Source organism: Lagenorhynchus albirostris, chromosome 3, assembly GCF_949774975.1.
Source record: "Lagenorhynchus albirostris chromosome 3, mLagAlb1.1, whole genome shotgun sequence".
NCBI classification, from domain to species: domain Eukaryota; kingdom Metazoa; phylum Chordata; class Mammalia; order Artiodactyla; family Delphinidae; genus Lagenorhynchus; species Lagenorhynchus albirostris.
Window position 1 is genome coordinate 25,113,048 of NC_083097.1, and position 20,759 is coordinate 25,133,806.

Genomic DNA, 20,759 nt, shown 5'->3' on the forward strand with positions numbered 1-20,759 from the left:
TTCTATTGGTCTTTTATTCTTTCATTCAGAAATATAGTTGAACAGAGGATATAATCAGAGAATTTGGGTACCAGCATTCTTGGGTTTGAATTTAAGTCTGACACTTAATAGTTATATGATTTTGAGAAAATTACACAGGCTCTCTCTCACTCCCTTTCCACATCTGTAAAATATGGATAATAATAGACCATTAGGGCTTCCCTGGTGGCGCAGTGGTTGAGAGTCTGCCTGCTGATGCAGGGGACGCGGGTTCGTGCCCTGGTCCGGGAAGATCCCACATGCTGCGGAGCAGCTGGGCCCGTGAGCCATGGCCGCTGAGCCTGCACATCCGGAGCCTGTGCTCCGCAACAGGAGAGGCCACAACAGTGAGAGGCCCGCGTACCGCAAAAAAATAATAATAATAATAGACCATTAGACTTTATTATTGTTTCCCAAGTCTTTGTTGTTTTAAAATTTATTCACATATTTATCATCTTCTGTATTTATTACTTCTTGAATATCAAATCTTCCTTCTCAGATCACTTTCCTTCTGTCTGAAGCATGTTCTTTAAAATTTATTTTGCTGCGAATGTTCTGATGGCAATCTTTTAGTTTTTACTTGTCATCTCTTGCTCTTGAAGAAACTTCCACTGCTCATGGAATACTGGTTTGAGAGATATTTTCTTTCAGCACATTGAAGATATGATGGCTCCATCTTCTGGTTTCCGCTACCACATATCTGAAGACAGCTGTCTAACCACTGCACCATTAGAGCAAATCTGCTTCACTCTGGCTCCTCCTAAGATCTCTTCTTGTTGGGCATTCTGCAGTTTCCCTATGTGTGTATAGGGGTGGGTATTTTTTGTTTATCTTCCTGGAGTTTTGTTGAGCTTCTTAAATTGGTAGTTCTGTGATTTCATCTGTCCTGGGTTTGTTTGTTTTTTTTTTTTACATTATATCTTCAAATAATTTCTCTGTCATATTATTTCTTCCCTACTTCTAGAACTAAAATTTCATGTTTGTTAAATCTTCTTACTCTGTTCTTCATATATCAACACTTTTCCCATTTTATCTTTCTTTCCCCCTTTTTATTATATTCTTTCTGTCATCTAGTTCACTAATTCCATACTTAATCTGTGTAATAATTGTCCACTAAGTTCTGATTTCAATTACTCAGGTTTTAATTTCTAAAATAATTTTTATTGAGTTATTTTTCAAACATCCTTGATCATTCTTTATTGTTTCTTACTTGCTGCACATATTTTAAGCTTGGATTTTCTGTCGTTAAGCATAACCTTCAGTCATTTAAAAGTCTCTGTGTATAATTCTATTACCGAAAATTTTCTGCATCAGTTTCTTTTGCCACTTGCTGGCTTTTGTTCATGGTGCCTTATTTCTTTCTATCCTTAGTTATTTTTGCTACTCCTCTTCCCGAGAGGGGGAGGGGGGGGAGAGAGAGAGAGAGAGAGAGAGAGAGAGAGAGAGAGAGAGAAAAGAAGACTGAGATATAAGGGAGAGCTTTCCAGAGAGGATTTTTAAAAAAAAACTAGAGTGTAAATTGAGACAGCAAATCTTCATGGGGGCATTTTGTGGTTTCAAATCCTTGGCAATATTCCTTACTTATCCTCTCCTGCTTTGGGTCAAGACAGTTATTTTCAATGTAATCCTCTAAAATAACAGGATGTAGATTTGATCTAAATCCACCCTGAGAGCATTGTCCTTATGGATCTCAGATAACTGAAAATATTATCCCCTAATGTATACTTTTGGTATGAACCTAGGCAATGAAATCCAAAGCTCAGATTTATCAGATATGTAAATGCCTATGGACAAAAACAAGCATCCTTATTCTGTTTACTCCCTGGATTCTTTCACTTAATTCCTAGCATGAAAAACATTTTACCCTCTTGAGATAACACTGATACTTAAAAGAAGATTTTTTAAACATATATTGCATTTTAGAATATTATTGTTTTTCAGCAGGCAAGTCTATGCAGGCATCTAGCCCACCATGTTATTAAAATGGGCATTAAAATGAAAATAGTACTCTGAAATCTTAATTGTTTTATTAAATAATATTATGCAAGAAAGCTCAGAGTTTGGCAAAGAATAAGCACATGATTCATGTTAAGAGTCGTTACTATCCAAGAAATTTTGACATTTACCTTAAGTTGAATATGAACTAGAATGTCAGAACTCTCCTTAATCTTTAATGTAGCAATTATGCTCTCTTCTGAATAGTAGGTATAGAAAGCACTGAGTTCTTTATCTTTTTCTAAGAGTTACAAACAAAATGGCACAACCTCAGGCAGAAATACACCTATGCCCAAGATTACATGTTACTGATGCATTTCTTTCAGTGTTCATAATTTTAGCTCTTTAGCTACATAACTTTTCTCTTTTTTTCTTTGTAAAATGCTCTGGAAATGTACCCACTTGCCCTGTGTGTTAGTCACCTTAGGTTGCCATAACAAACTACCATACTAGGTGTTCTATTTAACAGAAATTTAATTTCTCACAGTTCTGGAGGCAGGAAGTCCAAGATCAGGGAGCGAGCCAGCATGGTCAGTTTCTGGCAACAGCTCTCTTCCTGGCTTGCAGATGGTCATCTTCTCACTGTGTTCTAACATGGTAGGGAGTAGAGTGAGGGAAAGAAAGATCTTCTTTTCCTTCTCTTTTTTCCTTCTCCTTCTTCATCTTCTTTTTCTTCTTCTAAGACTAGGGTCCTATCAGATTAGGGCCCTACATTACAACTTCATTTAACTTTACCTCCTAAACACTCTATCTCCAGATAAAATCACATTGGTGTTAGGGCATAAACATATGATTTTGGAGGAAACAACTTAGTCCATAGCACCTCGCTTCTTTGTGCAAAGTATGAAGAAATGTGAATCTAAGTCACTCAGCCTGTAATATATTTCTTCTCAATCTATCAATGTGTAAGATATTAGTAAGCAACATGGATTTTACCAATTTGACACATCCATCTATTTGACACAATATACTACTGAAGATGTATATCTTTAAACCACTAAGTTAAATATTCCATAATTCTTAACTTACTATTCCACAGCTCCTTTTCTGGACCAGTGTGTCAGTGATAATTGGTCACATGAGTTTCTAAATGAAATTATAGGGTAAAGAACTGAAAATGGAAATACAAACATTGATATAAAAATTAAGCCCTCCTTGGCAAGTATATACAATGGAGAAAAGATAGTCTCTTCAGCAAGTGGTGTTCGTAAAGCTGGACAGCCACATGTAAATCAATGAAGTCAGAACACCCTCTCACCATACACAAAAATAAACTCAAAATGGCTTAAAGACTTAAATAGAAAATATGACACCATAAAACTCCTAGAATAGAACATAGGCAAAACATTCTCTGACATAAATCTTACCAATGTTTTCTTAGGTCAGTCTCTCAAAGAAATAAAAGTAAAAGCAAAAATAAACAAATGGGACCTAATCAAACTTACAAGCCTTCGTACAGCAGAGGAAACCATAAACAAAACAAAAAGACAACCTACAGACTGGGAGAAAATGTTTGCAAATGATAATGACCGACAAGGGCTTAATTTCTAAAATATACAAATAGCTCATACAACTCAACAAAAAAAAGACAAATAACCCAATTGAAAAATGGGCAGAAGACCTAAACAGACATTTCTCCAAATAAGACATACAGATGGCCAACAGGAACATGAAAAGATGCTCAACATCACTAATTATTAGAGAAATGCAAATCAAAACTATAATGAGGTATCACCTCACACCAGTCAGAATAGCCATCATTAAAAATTCTACAAATATCAAATGCTGGAGAGGGTGTGGAGAGAAGGGAACCCTCTTGCACTGCTGGTGGGAATGTAAATTGATACAGCCACTAAGGAAAATAGTACAGACTTTCCTCAAAAAACTAAAAATAGAGTTTCCATATGATCCCAGCAATCCTACTCCTGGGCATATATCTAGACAAAACTCTAGTTCGAAAAGATACCTGCACTCCTATGTTCATAGCAGCACTATTCATAATAGCTAAGACATGGAAACAACATAAATGTCCATGGACGGATGAATGAATAAAGGAGATGTGGTGTATGTGTATATATGTGTATATATATATATTTATATATACAATGGAATATTATTCAGGCATAAAGGTAAATGAAGTAATGCCATTTGCAGCAACATGGATGGGTCCAGAGATTATCATACTAAGTGAAGTAAGTCAGACACAGAAAGACAAATACCATACTATATCACTTATATCTGGAATCTAAAATATGACACAAATGAACTTATCTACAAAACAGAAACAGATTCACAGACATAGAGAACAGACTTGTAGCTGCCAAGGGGGAGGGGGTGGGGGAGGGATGGATTGGGAGTTTGGAATTAGCAGATGCAAACTATTACGTATAGAATGGATAAATGACAAGGTCCTACTGTATAGCACAGGGAACCCTATTCAATATCCTGTGGTAAACCATAATGGAAAAGAATATGAAAAAGAATGTGTGTGTGCATGTGTATATAAAACTGAGCCATTTGCTGTACAGCAGAAATTAACACAACATTATACATCAACTATACTTCAATCAAATAAATGTTTTAAAAATCAAGCCCTCCTTGAGAGAATTAGAAAGTCAACAATACCAGATAGAAAAATGAGTTTTTAGAAAATATTAAAATTAAGCTACTTACATGTGTGGAATATATAATGATAGCCAGATACCCATATAAATGTAACTAATGCATATTCAGGGACATGGGATGGCTATTCCAGAGAGAGTTTATAAATGAAGGTATATATATGACAGAGTGATCCATTTTGAAGCAAGATGTTGTAAAGGGCTAAACATAAACTTTGGATGTGAATATGCCTGAATTTGTAGCCTAGACTTACTATAAAATTTAGCTATGAAACATTGAATAGCTTACTCATAGTTTTTTGTCTGAAATACTGCAACTAACCACTAGAGATAATATCTAAGGCTGAGGTTACTGAATGAATTGAATTAAGTAAGAAAATACAAAAACAGGTATATAAGAAGTGGCTTTAAAATATATTTAGGTCATATTCAGTCTTAGTTTTTTAATCTTTAAAATGCTGATATTATCCCTGGTTTTGATTTCCTGAATACATGAAATTATTTATGTATTTAGTCTAATGGCTAGCACAAAGTAAGTATACAAATGCTGCATTTTTACCTTTCTTATTTTTCCTTCAATTGACTAGTTAATTAAAATTGATTGCTAATAAAAAAAATTATAGAAAGAAAAGAAAGGCAAAGACACAACACTGGTAAGGCCCTAAAATTTAAAAATAAACGGAAACAAGCAAGAAAGTTAAAGAATTCATAAAGGCAGGAGAAGAAAATCAGATGAAAACAGCATATGAGAAGTTGAAGAAGCACAGAGTTTATGAATAAGGGGCAGTCAGCAACATTAAGGCCAACAGAGAAATACAAATTTTGAGTGCTAAGAAAAGGGTATTGATTTTGCAATTTGAAATTTACTGGTTTCTTTGAAGAACAGTTTCAACAGAATAGTAGAAAAGGAAATCATATTGTGTGGAATTGATGAAAAAATGAGAAGTAATGACATGGTGATAAAAGAATAAAAAAAGAGTGTGTGATTGCCTAAGGGCTAGAGAAAGCAAGATGAAATGGATTTTTCCCCATTAATAAGAAAAAAATGTTTTAAATGTTTATGGAATGTTGTTAGTGAAACTGATTGATTTAAGAGTGAGGGAAGTAAGGCAATAAGGAAGGGAGGGATCAAGAGCACAGGTGAAGGCACCTATGTAGGAAAGAAGGCACACACTTTTCTTTAATACAGGCAGAAATGAAGAAATAAGAAATGAAAGAATGATATGGTAGAGTTTTGAAAAGTCAAAGACGTGATTATAGGAAGATATTTTTACAGGGAAGGGATAGCTGCAGAAGTACACCCTAGATGACTGATTTTTTTTTTTTTTCCTGTGAGGTAGGAGGTAAATTCATCTCTAAAAGGGTAAAAAAGCAATACTTTCTGATATGGAAGCTCATGGAAACAAGCAAACAACACCCAATTGATCTTGGTATTTCAGCAAATAGGAGAGTGGTTGCATAGTTAGCATTCAAAAATAATTGCTGTATTTGGGTCTTGAAGAGAATAGAAATGGTTTGGAAGAGTCAAAATGAGAAAGCAAAAAACAAAAAAGAAAAACAACAAAAAAAGAGGAATGAATTAGAGACATAAACACACAATTGAAGAGTTTCAGTGACAGCTCAGTTGAAGTTAGAGAACATAAATTTGGAGTGAACCAAGTCTTAGAAGATAAGTCCTATTTTAAATCCTAAGGGAAGCTTGGTAATGAAATCCATTAAGAATACACTACCCAATTGAAAACTGAAAAGGAGATTAGGGAAGACAAATGTAATTACTCGAATTGTAATTTGGTCAAGACACCAAGGTTAATAACATTCCTCCTTTTTCAAAAGTTGCCATGAATTTTTTAATACCTTATAATGGCCAGTGTCACAATTTTTATTCCTTATACAAGAGATGAACTCTTTGATATGCATTTTTTAAATGTTAAGCACGTATATTAAGGATATGTATTCACCATTACACATGCACATACATTTACGCCTATACAAATATTAGAGAATGAATTTTTTAATTAGGTAAAGTGCTTGAAGAGAAAATAGCTGCCTCTTTCCCTTCCAAATCTGACAAGAAGCTGTGATTAAAACTGCGATCTATCATAATAAAGGTGGAAATAATGTCTGAGTTACAATATTGTTTAGGAGTTAAGAATATGGTCATTAGAGAGACCTTAGTGCAAGCCGGACTCTGCCCCTGTCAAGTTAGGTATCATCTATAAACTCATCTACTAACTGTAAAACAGAGATATGAATCCATATTGTATCACAGGGATTTTGAATAATAAGATAAAGCATATAGAACGCTTAACACAGAGAGTAAATTCTCAATAAATATAAATTATTATATTACCTGTTAACAGTTTCAATGCAATGCTTCTTTGATCCCAAGTATTGATATGTGAATAAGCAATTGTGGAAAGCAAGGTTCATAAAATACCATCACTCTTTGGTAATGTCAGAATATGGAACAACCATCTGCCTTATATATTTATTACGCTAAACTTTTCTGTTATACATGTATCTTTCTTGGTGCAAATTCTGACCTATTTGCATTTGTAAATGATCTATTTTATAAAGGGATTTTATCATTTGTTTAATTTTGATGACAATGTTCAAATGGTACTAAGCATTAAATCTACATAACAGTACAGTGAATCTTTATTATCTCTTCAGAAAGTGTCTCTTCTCTTTTGAGTATTCTTGTACTTGGCAAATATATGTTCCTAAAAATATGAGAAAGCTTTAAAAAATTAAATAAAATTACATTTATGATATATATATATATCATGTTACTTGTATAAATTTCACTGATTATTATACTTAACAATTATTTCTTACATTAATATGATAATTCAATTCTATGCTCATTCATGGAAACTGGTTTTAATATTAAATAAAATACATGAAAGAAAACTAACTTTCTAGCATTATTTTAAAAAAGTTACTGAATAAAATTTGTATAAACAACATTAAACAACATAACATTGCCATTACCCTTTCCTCCTGAAGTACCTTTAGAAGAAAAGTGAGAGGAAGTGTTTAAGAAATAAAGATCATAATCTATGTCTTTATCAAGTTAAAGCTCATATCCAAATATTTTACTGATAAAACTTAGTTTAAACAAAAAGGCATGTCATTAGTCCCAATAAATCTGGGAGATAGAGTTACCTTAGGGATGACTGAATCTGTGTGTGTGTGTATGTGTGTGTGTGTGTGTGTTTCTTTTATCTGCTTAGCTTCTCCTCCTTTTCTGCACTATTTATCTCTGTGTGTTGATCTTATTCTCTACTACTGAAGAATTGAAGAAAATGACCAAAAACAGATTTAAACTTACACCAACTCTGTTTTAGAACTACTGAATAAAAAAACTATAGTTCCCAAATCCTTTTTACAAAATCCTTGAGATCTACTTGTCTTTGGTTTTGTGTCCAAATTCTGAGCTAATTACTACAACCAGGATAACGGAACATTTATTGCTCACATTTGTCACATGTCCACCTATACGTTGACAGGAGCTGGAAAACTGTGATTAGTAACCACATAGACCAGAACCCCATTGACACAAAAGAGATAGCCTCCAGAGCAGAAGGAGTGCTATGGCCAGAAGAATGGAAGGAGGACTGTTGTGCAAATAAAACGAGCAGCTAAGTTAACTTTGTGATAAGATTCCACTAAATCAATAAAGAAAAAGTGGAGTTACAGAAAATGCTGAATAAAAATAAATATGTTCTGCATGATGGATTAGGCACTGGGGTGTAGGCCCTTTGTTAACTTTGTGTAGGACTTTGTTCAAATCGTTGCCATTCTCTATAACTTAGTCTCTTCAATTTATTATATAAAACTAGGAGACTGAACTAATCTCTATGGTACCTAATAGAGTAAAAACATTTTAGCTTTTAATAAGCTAACAAATGTGTTTCCTGGGTATTATCAATTTAAAGGAAAGCAGTATATGAAAGTAGATACATACCTGGCTTTGGGGTCAGATAGATCTATATGTCAAATCTGTCACTGAGCAATATATCAACTAGTACAAAGAAGCAGTTTCCACAATGGTGGTGGGGAGATAGTAATATCCTCTACCTCCTAAGAGTTGTAATGAATACATGTGATAACTGCAGTGCCTGCCATGGAAAGACCCCTTAATAAATGTCAAGTTCTTTTTTTATTACTGTCATTATTATTTTTTATTTTTATACCCCTCAGAGAAGATTTTGCACATTTCTCATTGGGTACATGTTTAAACACTTGACATTTTTGTTTGAATCTAGAAAACTTAAAAAATCGTCCTTCCACCAATTCCTGTGTTCCTTTGGTGATGAGTCCAAGTGAAGTGTTTTTTTAAAATAACCCACAGTAGCACTTGGAATTTAGTAAAAATCCAAGGTTCAATTCCATCTAGAGTATTTGGAATAAAATGTTTTCTAGTCATACTAATTATGGGGCCATAGAAAGCAATTATGATGCTGCCTATTTCTCTCTGCTACCGTCTCAGTAGACAGGGACATGGGAAAAGTGGAACGGTCATCAACAGACACTCCTCCATAGAATTATGCTATTAAGAGAAATTCTCATCAGAAATGACACTTAACTGACACGAAAAGTTAAATACTGTTTTATGCTAAGTGGCCATCACCAGTGTTTTTAAGAGCTAATTAAAGAAAAGCACATTTCTTTTTAAAAAGCACTTGTTAAACACACTAAATTCAAAATGACCTTTAGGTAACTGCAGAAAAAGGAATGGAGAACTGCCCCACAATTTGTATTATATACCCTGATGCAAGGTTCTGACTATTTTATGGGTGAGCAGCATGGGATATGAATGTCATTGAATTCAAAAGAGGAACCAAGGAGTAAAAAAAAGAGTGAATAAAGGAATGAATACCAGATCACAATTGCTTGTTTTTTCAATTCTCAGTGAGTAGGATTGATGACTTCCTTCAAATTCTCGCTTTGTATTTATTTTCAATATACATATTTAAGTGTAAAGATATGAATTTAATTATATATTAACAGATACACCATATAAGCATTTTGGTTGAAATCAACATTTATCCAAAACCAAGCCAAAGGCAAATATCTCCATCATAGAACAAACTGTATGAACTCTGTGATATAAGAGTAAATCTAAAATGAAAATCAAAGAAAACAAGAAAGTGAGGACAATTCAAGAAGTATAAACATATCAAGTGTTAGTGAAGTGAGCACAGGAAAACAGGAACACTCATTTTTTTGCTTGTAAAATTGTAAATTGTTAAAACCCACCCTGGAGGACAATATGGTAATATCTGGTGAATGCCTTCTCACCTGGGAATTCCATGCCTATGTATGGACCCTAGAGAAATACTTGCATGTGTGTACTAGATAGGGTGTACAAGGATGTTTACCATAGCAATGTTTGCAGCAAAAATTAGAAAAAATAAACCACAGTTATTCATATGATAGATTAATTTAAAGCTGTAGAACACACTGGCAAATCTCAGAAATATATTGAGTGAAAAGAGCAGAATGTTAAACTTATATAGTCATATTTGCAAGTATTTTATGAAATACAGGTAAGACATATATACTACGTGAAGACACATGTAGTCAAGGATTAACTAAAAATACAATAGTTACCTTTGGAGGGCAATAGAGGCTCATGGGATTGCAGAAAGGAGTGAAAATTCAACTTTACTTTTAATAATTGTATAAAATTTTGAAACAAAAATGACAGGATGAAGAGTAAACAAGTGTATATACTATGTTATCTCAGTTATTTTTCATGTTTTAAACCTTCAAATAAAACTCAAGGAACTTCATAGTAAGTTCACCTTTCTAGCATTGTAAAAAAAATGTAATACGACTGTTCAGAGCCTCTACTAATCACTAATTCCAGTATTTGCAAATGTTTAAGTCTCCAAATTAAATGAAGAGTAATACACACCCATTTTTAAAAAATGATGCTGCTGTTTCTTTCTATCAGGTTTAGGGAAAAAAATCTTAATTTAAAAATAAAGCTCAACTTCTTATATGACTCAAATGTGACCAATACTATGTCTGTGTATGTGTGATTAAGAGAAAGACAGGAACTGAAGATGCAGACATAGCAAAGGAATGACTTAAAAGTTTTTGAATATTGAAACCACTAATCTTTAAAATTTAAAACAACTAATTTAAGATTGTATTGCGTCTTTTATATTTTTTCTGAAGAACAATGAGCATACTGGTGGTTTTTTAACGTTTTTTAATAACACTGATGCTGAGATGCTGCACAGACACTTTATTTTGTATATTGAGATACTTCTTTGTCACTAAGCTGTACACATTTTGTTGATGATTCTCCAGCACTATGCATTATATAGTTGGGCAAACACAAAGGCGAGAGTAGCTTGGGATTCCTACATGCTCCTGGAGAGAATCTGTCGTTTCTTACACTTTATTCATGTATATTTAAAAGAGAACCTATAGATTCATAAGAAATTCTGAATTTCTTCTTAAATGTATTACATCATGAAAATGTTCATGCTGTCACTATTTTGAAAATTAGTATCCAGAAAGCATGAAATGTGATCTTGAACATCCTGTTACCTACCGACTATTGAATAAGCAAAAATATATACTACATATAGCTATCCTTAACAATAAGATTTTCTATTCCAAAATAGTCCCCATATTCAATAATGTCCTTCAAATACTTCATATATTGGTAAATGCTGTTTAGACAATATTATTGTTGATCCCCCTCCCACTTCCACTACAATAGTAACTTCATCCCAACTTTTAATCTTAAAATCTAGGAAATTCCAGATGTTATACTCTGAGGAAAAAAAAAGTCAGCAGATGATAAAATTATAAACTCAATATTTCTGTGGTTATAAAAACAGACATGTTAAGCTATATTAGATTAGATTACTGCCTAATCAGTGATTACCAAGCTCGCTCAAAAATGTTTTGGATTCTTTATTAGATAGTAACCCTTCTCCACTGTTCTAAAAGTTTAGTAAAAACTGCTGCTCGTGGAGTCAGTTCTTCTTAAGAGCGACTGGGTGGTGTGCAGTAGGGTGATCCACTATGGAAATAGAATAGCATATGCATTTGGTGACATACACTGTGGAGATGAGTTTGGTGGGATAGGTTTATTGGATCTGGAGAAGTTCAGGGGAAATTTAAGCCTCCACCCAAAATCCCTAGAGATACTGGGAGGTAAGGTGGACCTTCACCTTAGGAGAAATAGGCATTCAAGACAATTTTATACAGAGCTTAAAAGTTCTGTCTACTGAAGCAAGATAAGGACTTGGGGGGCATCCAGATGGCTCAGATCTCAGTTTTATTTATTACATCAAAATGCCTTGGTCTTTAAATTATAAGTTGTTTGTTTTTTGGGTTTTTGTTTGTTTTTTTTTTTTTTGCGGTACACGGGCCTCTCACTGCTGTGGCCTCTCCCATTGCGGAGCACAGGCTCCAGACGCGCAGGCTCGGCGGCCATGGCTCACGGGCCCAGCCGCTCCGCGGCATGTGGGATCCTCCCGGACCAGGGCACGAACCCGTGTCCCCTGCATCGGCAGGCGGACTCTCAACCATTGTGCCACCAGGGAAGCCCAAATTGTAAGTATTTTACATGGGAAATCTTGTCCCAATCTTCCCTATTTTACAATGAACCAGCAATTCTAGAAGGATGTAACCAGTTTTAAAGCGTGGATGCTTTCTACCTATGCTACCACATTGTCTTTGACTAACATGAAATCTCAGGAAAGCCATGTTCATATGTAGGCAAAAGGAAATTTCTCCTATGGTGTTGACTGAAATATTCCAAGGAAAGTCCCACTGAGAAAATACAATTTCCTACATCTAAGTGCTAAAGTGCTTAAAACTAAAGAGTCATTTATTTGGGCTTATCACAGTCCTCTGTAGGGAATCTACGTTAAACTGTAAATACCCTTGGATGGTAAAAGAAAAGGCACGAGGATGAAATAGGCAGGTAGTCATATTCCTACACAAGAAACAACTAGGCCATCAGAAGAGACATGGGTTGACCACATTAAGGATTTAACATGATGACAAAAATACAGATATGGATGATGTACTCAATGGTTTCTTAAAGTCCTCTTATCCCACTGCCAATTTGAAGCAGAAAAATGAAAAAATCAATTAGAATGGAACTGATAGTTACTCAAATACAGAGAGATATCATCTCACACCAGTCAGAATGGCCATCATCAAAAAATCTAGAAACAATAAATGCTGGAAAGGGTGTGGAGAAAAGGGAACACTCCTGCACTGCTGGTGGGAATGTGAATTGGTACAGCCACTATGGAGAACAGTATGGAGGTTCCTTAAAAAACTACAAATAGAACTACCATATGACCCAGCAATCCCACTACTGGGCATATACCCTGAGAAAACCATAATTCAAAAAGAGTCATGTACCAAAATGTTCATTGCAGCTCTATTTACAATAGCCCAGAGATGGAAACAACCTAAGTGTCCATCATCGGATGAATGGATAAAGAAGATATGGCACATATATACAATGGAATATTACTCAGCCATAAAAAGGAACGAAATTGAGCTATTTGTAATGAGGTGGATAGACCCTGAGTCTGTCATACAGAGTGAAGTAAGTCAGAAAGAGAAAGACAAATACCGTATGCTAACACATATATATGGAATTTAAGAAAAAAAAATGTCATGAAGAACCTAGGGGTAAGACAGGAATAAAGACACAGACCTACTGGAGAACGGACTTGAGGATATGGGGAGGGGGAAGAGTGAGCTGTGACAAAGCGAGAGAGAGGCATGGACATATATACACTACCAAACGTAAGGTAGATAGCTAGTGGGAAGCAGCCGCATAGCACAGGGATATCAGCTCGGTGCTTTGTGACCACCTGGAGGGGTGGGATAGGGAGGGTGGGAGGGAGGAAGATGCAAGAGGGAAGAGATATGGGAACATATGTATATGTATAACTGATTCACTTTGTTATAAAGCAGAAACTAACACACCATTGTAAAGCAATTATACCCCAATAAAGATGTTAAAAAAAAAAAAAGACAACCTAAATAATTGCAAGAATGAGTTGACTGTGGACTTTGATATAAAAACAAAACAAATCACTGGGTTATTCAATTTTGGAAAGTGAAGAGGGACCATATTAAACACTATATAAATTTGTGTATTACTATTTCAGGGACTCATGTTTTCTTTCATCAAGCACAAAAATAAAAGTAGAAGGCAGAGCTCCTTAGAATTTGAATAAGGAAGAATTACGATAAACAAAAGGATATATTACCATAAGGAAGAGGTGTTGTAGTCATAAATACAAATGAAAACTAAATAATTTGGGCAAATTAATGAATGCTTGAATGATAAATTACCAGTCAATATATAAAACCTTTGAAACAACTGCAGGATTTCCTGGGCAGGACGGGGCTCAAGGGTAATTTCAAAATCATTTTTGACAAAAAAAACTGTGGAGAAAATTAATGTTAACACATACAGCAATTCTCATACCCCTACAATTAGTCAACAAACTAGGATTCCTCCTTTTATGAAAGACTAAGCATTATAAACGGTATCAAAATCCGGCTGAAATTACCCATACGGTACACCATTATGACCCCAAGGATTCCCAATACCGCTAAGGCATTCAATATTTTCTAATACTCTAAATCTTCACTGAGCATGTGCAATATATTATTCCTGTATTAGGTACAGTGAGCAGGACATACACGATTCCTGTACTAACTGAACTTATGGTGTAGAAGAAAGCTAATCAAGAAGAAATTACAATACCTGTTTTTACTATATTTCTCTTATAGCATTACTGTCTTAAAAGAAAGGCACATCATGCGGTAGGACTGAAGAATAGGCGTATATAGCATAGAGAATGTGAGCAGTGGGGCATGTGGAACAGGGTTGGCCTCCTGGTCCAAGTGAAGTTTAACTGAAATCAAAACAATAATAAAGAATATTCCAGTAGATGGAAATAGTGCATGTACGTTCCAAACTAGATAGGAGATTGGAATAAAATTTTATTCTGACTGGGGCTTATTATTGCAATGGGGACGGATAGGTGTTAAGGTTGGAGAGGTGTAAATTAGGACCTTTTAATCCATGCTAAAAAATTAGGCATTTTTTTTTTCCTCTAAGGGCAGTAAAAAGAAATTGTAAGGATTTCACTAATGGGGTTGCCTTAGATTTTAGAAAAGAAATTTACCCAGTTAAAAAAAAAAATCTTGGATTAAGACTGAAGATTGGGAAAGCAGCTGGCAGGCTGCTGAAGGAGTTGAAGTTTATAACAATAACTGTTTCTTGATACTTGAGATGGTGGTGATGAGGATGGAGAGAAGGGAAGGATTAGAAAGACAGGACATTGTGGCTCACTGGGAAATAAATGAGAGAAAGAAAGAAGTTAAGGACTCCCAGGGTGCTCATTTGGGTAACTAGATGGCTGGTGGCACCATGATGTAAATTAGGAAGCACACTGAAGAAGCAGGTTCTGTCTCCCAACACCTGAAAAGGGAACATGGGGGTGGGAGTTGGGAGTAGTTCATGGAGATGACAAATTTATTTTAGGAGATTCTGAGTTCCAGGTAACAGAGAGACCTCCAACTGAAAAATGTCCTCTAGGCAGTTTGCTATATGGGCTTAGTGAACATAAGGAAGATGTGTCAGCTAGCCGGGAAATAGATGTTTACTGACAGCCTACTATGTGCCAGGAACTGTTTGGTGTTATGTAGATACAGCCAAGGGTCCTGTTCTCATGGATCTATAGTCTGGCTGTAGGTACACACTGTCGTGTCATTAGCTGAAGCTAGAGAAGGAATGAGTTTCCTAGAAAGATGTCACAGATTCACAAGAGAATCAGGTTTAGGAAAGAACCTGGGGGAGCCTACACATTTATGGGCAATGTGCAAAAATAATGAAAAAAAAAAAGGGTTTTTTTTTTTTTTTTCCTTTACAAAATATAGTGGTCTAGTAAGGACTGATAACAGGAAGATGCATTAGATAATGACTTAAAGTTTAAATTTACTTCATCTGCATGGCAGTTGCCAGTGACCTTGGTGTGAGCTGAGCAGGGTCAGTGAAGAGCCATTTTATAGTGGGTTGGGGAGAGAGAGGTGGGAAGGTGCAGATAATGCTTTCTTATTTGTGAGGAGGATGATACAAAGAATGATAGCAACTAGGGCAGTAAAATAACTGTTGGAAGATGAAGAGTCAATGAGGGAATTTTTTTAAGATAGAGAATGTTTAAAAGTTACTGGGGAGGAGCCCATTGAGAGAAAATCTATAAAAACTGCCATCTCTCCACTGTCTGAAATAAGACAGAAAGCACTCTGTACCCTAAAACAAGATGCTGAGGGTCATACCTCTTTAGTTGAGGTATATATGCTGATAAAGGAGACCGTCCTCATGATCCCCATTCGATGCACAGCCTCTTAGAGAGCAAATATAATTTAATGAAGGCCATTAGAGGCTAATAAAGTTCAGCCACTGTCAAATGCGAACTGAACATGTGAAAGGTCTTAACAATTACATACACCACCCAGTATAACTTTTATTATTAGCACTGTCATTTTCTGTCCTCTAAACTTCAGGTCTTTCTTGTTTATACTTTATCACAATACCTTACCCGTCTAAAAATTATTTTCTCCGGTTATATTAATTATTTGAATTTCAAATGAAGTCCAAAAAGCCTCATATTGGCACTTAGTAGCACTAAAGTTAAAAGGAAAAATAAGAAGATAAACTGTTTTGGCACTCTGTCTTTCTTTAAAGTCTGGCTTTGGGCCTCGTTTTAAAACATATTACCAAAGGTCTCATCGTATTTCTGCCTGTATTCAATAAATGGCTAAGTGGTCGTGCATTCATTATGCCATGAGCTGCGCACAGATGCAAATGGATACCATTTATAATATTTTACAATGTTTTGAAGTTCCAAGCCCATCTAGAATGATAGAGACCTGGAAAATGTTAACCCACCTCAAAGACTTCTTTTATTGCATTCTTTAATAGATTGGTGCAATTTCTTTGCATGCTATAAAAGTCAAGAAAGTATTTCCATGGTATTAAATGGTAACACATGGAGACCATTTCGTTTTTAAGAAGAATGTTCTCTACTTTGTGATTTGTGTTTTCTAATGCCCTTTTCCTTCCTCTTGTTCTTTCAGGGACAGTTTGATTCAGAGTAATGGAGCGGTGGAAATTAAATGAGGGTGCATGAAGTCCAATGAACTCAGTATACTGCTTATCTTGTAACTATACTTAATCTAAATAACCTTTTTTATGCTCTGCTGGAATGGCAATTTCAAAAGGCTATATAGTAGTAAATGAGAGTATATGTCAGTAAGGATTTGCTAGACAAATCAGATCTCACAGAGAAGTATATCTATCCATTACTATTTAATACACACTTCAGTTTGAAGGAGGATTTTTGTGTGTGTGATCAGACCATTAACATTTACTGTCATTTGGACTACGTTTTCTAACTTTTCTCCTTTCCCTTTTTATTTTCATTTATTTTTAATTTATTTTTTCCAATGGAGGCTTTCAGACCAAAATTTTCTCCAAAAGAAAGAATGAAGTGATTTATATACATACAAATCACTGACTCAGTTTTTCTTACCAAATGTGTATTTTTCAGAAGTGAAAGATTTCTAAGGGATAATGTCAACACAAATGGTAGTATGCTAGAAAGAATTTAACCCACACACATAAAACACATGGCAGGCCTGTCCTTTGATAACAACTTTTACTTTCTTTTCAGTGATATAGCTTTCCTTTATTATGTTTGAAGGAATGATTTACTAAGTAGCACTTAGAAAACAGCTCTGCTGTCTCAGCTACTGCCCCTCCCTTTGGTCTTTTGTGAAAAGTGGTTAAGTCTGTGCTCAAGGCAGTGGTTAAGTTTATGTGTCAGTTATCTTATAATACTTAGTTTCTTCCAATATCCTAAAGCAGACCTTATGGTGCATTTGGGTATTTAGTCTTTTCCCTTAGTTCTGGTTAAGAAGCCCAGTATTTTCATCCTATCCTAGAACAGCCAGCACTGCTCGTTCCTTCCAGACCCCTTTCCATAGGCCACCTTCCTGTTTTGTCTCTGAGACGCAGTTAATTCTTGAGGTCTTCCCACAGGCTGCTTGACTTTTTTAAAACTCCCTTCCCCCTGCCGGCCTCTGTATATGTTCACTTGCTGCACTTACCCAGTGTTTGATTCCACTGAGATCAACTAGACATGGACCTTTGGATAACAGGCTCTCGTCACCTAATAAACCACTCACCATCTGCATTTAGGACAGTTCGGTCAGTTCCTCATTGATGGGTGGATACAATTCAACTAAAAATCCTACATCCTCCCAAACTCTTCTATTTGATGAAAGAAATCCAGCCATTACTTGAGGAGTTTAAAGACAAAATTCTGGAAAGTTAGTGTTTGGATCTCAATTTTACCAGAATTGACATGTGCAGAATACTTTCATAATTTCAATAGCAATAGAAATTCCATTTTCCCATACGCTGCAGTAACCTCAGAAGTAGTCACTGCCTTCATCCTGATAAAACACAGGCCTGGTAGAAAGATGTGCGTGAGACCAGCAAGTGCTTCCTTAAATTGTGTGCCCTATGTGTCTCCTCCTCACCTTAGTCCCTGACCAAGATCCCCTTTTTTACTACCTTAAACTGTCTCATTATAGTCTGACAACATCCAATGACATAAAATTCTGATGTGTTCTTTTTAATTTCTATTTCTTTCACATTTTTCCTACTCTTCCCACGACCACCTTAGCCTACACCTTGAAAAGTTCACATCTGTGAGTAGTTTCTATAGCTGGTTATTCCAAACATAGTTTCTATCAGTATGATACAACCTGTTCTTTAACTTCTTGTCAAAAAAAATTTGCTAAAAAATTGCTTTCATCAAATTATTTCCTCCATCTAAAGATCTCCAATAACTATAATTTCCAGTTTTATTAAGTACAATATCCTCTGATTAAAATTAAAGTTCTTTACAATTTTGATTCTTAGAGTGTGGTCCCCACACTGGGGACATCAGCAACACCTGGTGACTTTTTAGAAATGAAAATTATTGAGACTCACTCCAGGCTTACTGAGTCAGAAACTCTAAGGGTGCGGAGAGAAAACTGTGTTTTAACAATTCCTCTAGGTTATTCTAATGTTCAATAAAGCATAGGAATCATTGGTTATTTTTCCCATCTACATGCTTGTAGGTGAATGTTTACATGAATGAATGTTTTATATTTTTCAAAATGGAAACTCCTAATCATATAAACTACATTCTCTGCTCACAATTAAATAGTATCAGAATTAAATAGCAAATTACACAATTTAAAAATCAAATCACTCAGTACTTCAAATGTACTATCTAAATTTTAAAGACGAAATCAAAGTTGCAGTTCTGGACTCTAAAAATTAAGAATATATTAAAACATATGGAATGCAGACAAAACCATACTTAAATAGTTATATTTGTTGATGTTGTAGTTATTATACTGGAAAGAAAATAATAATTGAGCTGAACTTCTAACTCAAGAAGTTAGAATAAGAAAAACAAAATAATTCCAAGAAGAGCATTAATTAAAAGTAGAAGTAATGAATTAGAAAACAGTTAAAAATACAATTATAGAAAAGACCAATAAAATACTCTTTGGAAAATCTAATAAAGACAATATAAATACACAAGGAACTAAACTAAATTTTCTGTCTGCAGACAGAAAGAATACCACATTAATATTTTTAAAAATTAACATGAAATGGATATTTCCTGAGAAAATATAAACAACCAAAAATAACTCAATAAGAAAACTAAAATTCAAAAGCCATTAGGAAATTTTTGACCAATGAGTTTGCCCCCAAAATGTTACTAGACACAAAAACTTTTATCAATGGCTTCTTTCAAAATCTTCAAGAATGGTATTTCCAGAGTTCCAGAAAGTATAAGAAGAGTATAAGCTTTGCCATTCATTTCACTAGTGTGACTTTTTATACCATCACCTGAAAAGGGAACTCAGTGACAGAAAACTTCATTCCTAGCCAGCCCATCCAACTAATACATTAAAATAATAAAACACCATGATTAAGTTGACTTTATTTCAAGGTTGTTTCAAATATAACATACTTACTGTTATTAACCATCTCAGCAGGTAAGAAAAGAAAAACATAATCATCTTTTTAAACTGTCAAAGTTATGTAGTAAAAGTAAATAACTTTTTAAAATAAAAAACATTCTAACATCTCAGAATTTATTATTAAAAATATACAGACTACTATGCATATCTTAGATCAATAACCAACAGCATGTTTAATTTTAAAACATATTCTCATTTAAAAGAATGCCTACTAATACTTTTACTATTCAATACAGTTTTGTAAGTTCTAGCCAAGCTAGTGAGACAACAATGAATAAAGTTTACATTTTGGAAAGGAGGGTATTAATTTATCATTATTCGTAGAGGATATAATATGCTGCTTTGAAAATCCAAGAAAATAATAGAAATTATCATAATTACTAAGAGTTTTATAAGCAGACTAGAGACAGTATAATACCTCTAAAAGTCAGATTTTCTAATTATGACTTAGAAATAAAAAAAACAAATTTCAATACATTTAAAATAGTAAGTAAATACACGAACAGAACAGAAAGATAAATCATGGGCATGAGATGAAAGGTCCATAAACTAACCTGGGTGTAAAACATTAGTATATTTTAGGAACAATATTTTAAATCAAAGACTATGGATAATAAATGGTGTTGAGACAATTTATTTAATTGTCTCATCACAATTAACAAAACAAACTTAAAAAATGAACATTACGTACCAGTGTCACCGGCAAAGCCCATTAACAATTCCCAGGAAATAAAAATATAATGTGGGTAATAAAATAAAGTCTAACCTTTTTCTCTTCCTTTGTACTTAGTCTAGTCTCACGTGCTCACAGGTGTCGTGTGCAGAGGCCTTGGCCCGGGCACCTCAGACCAGAGTTCCCAGTGCGAAATGGCTGCGGCGACATCTCAGCTCCGGACGGTGCGCAGAAGCGCTGCCCACCACACTCAACTCACAATGGCGGCGACAGGCCAGCGGCAGAGACGCTGCGCCTCGCACTGCGCTCTGGAGCCTGAGCAGCAC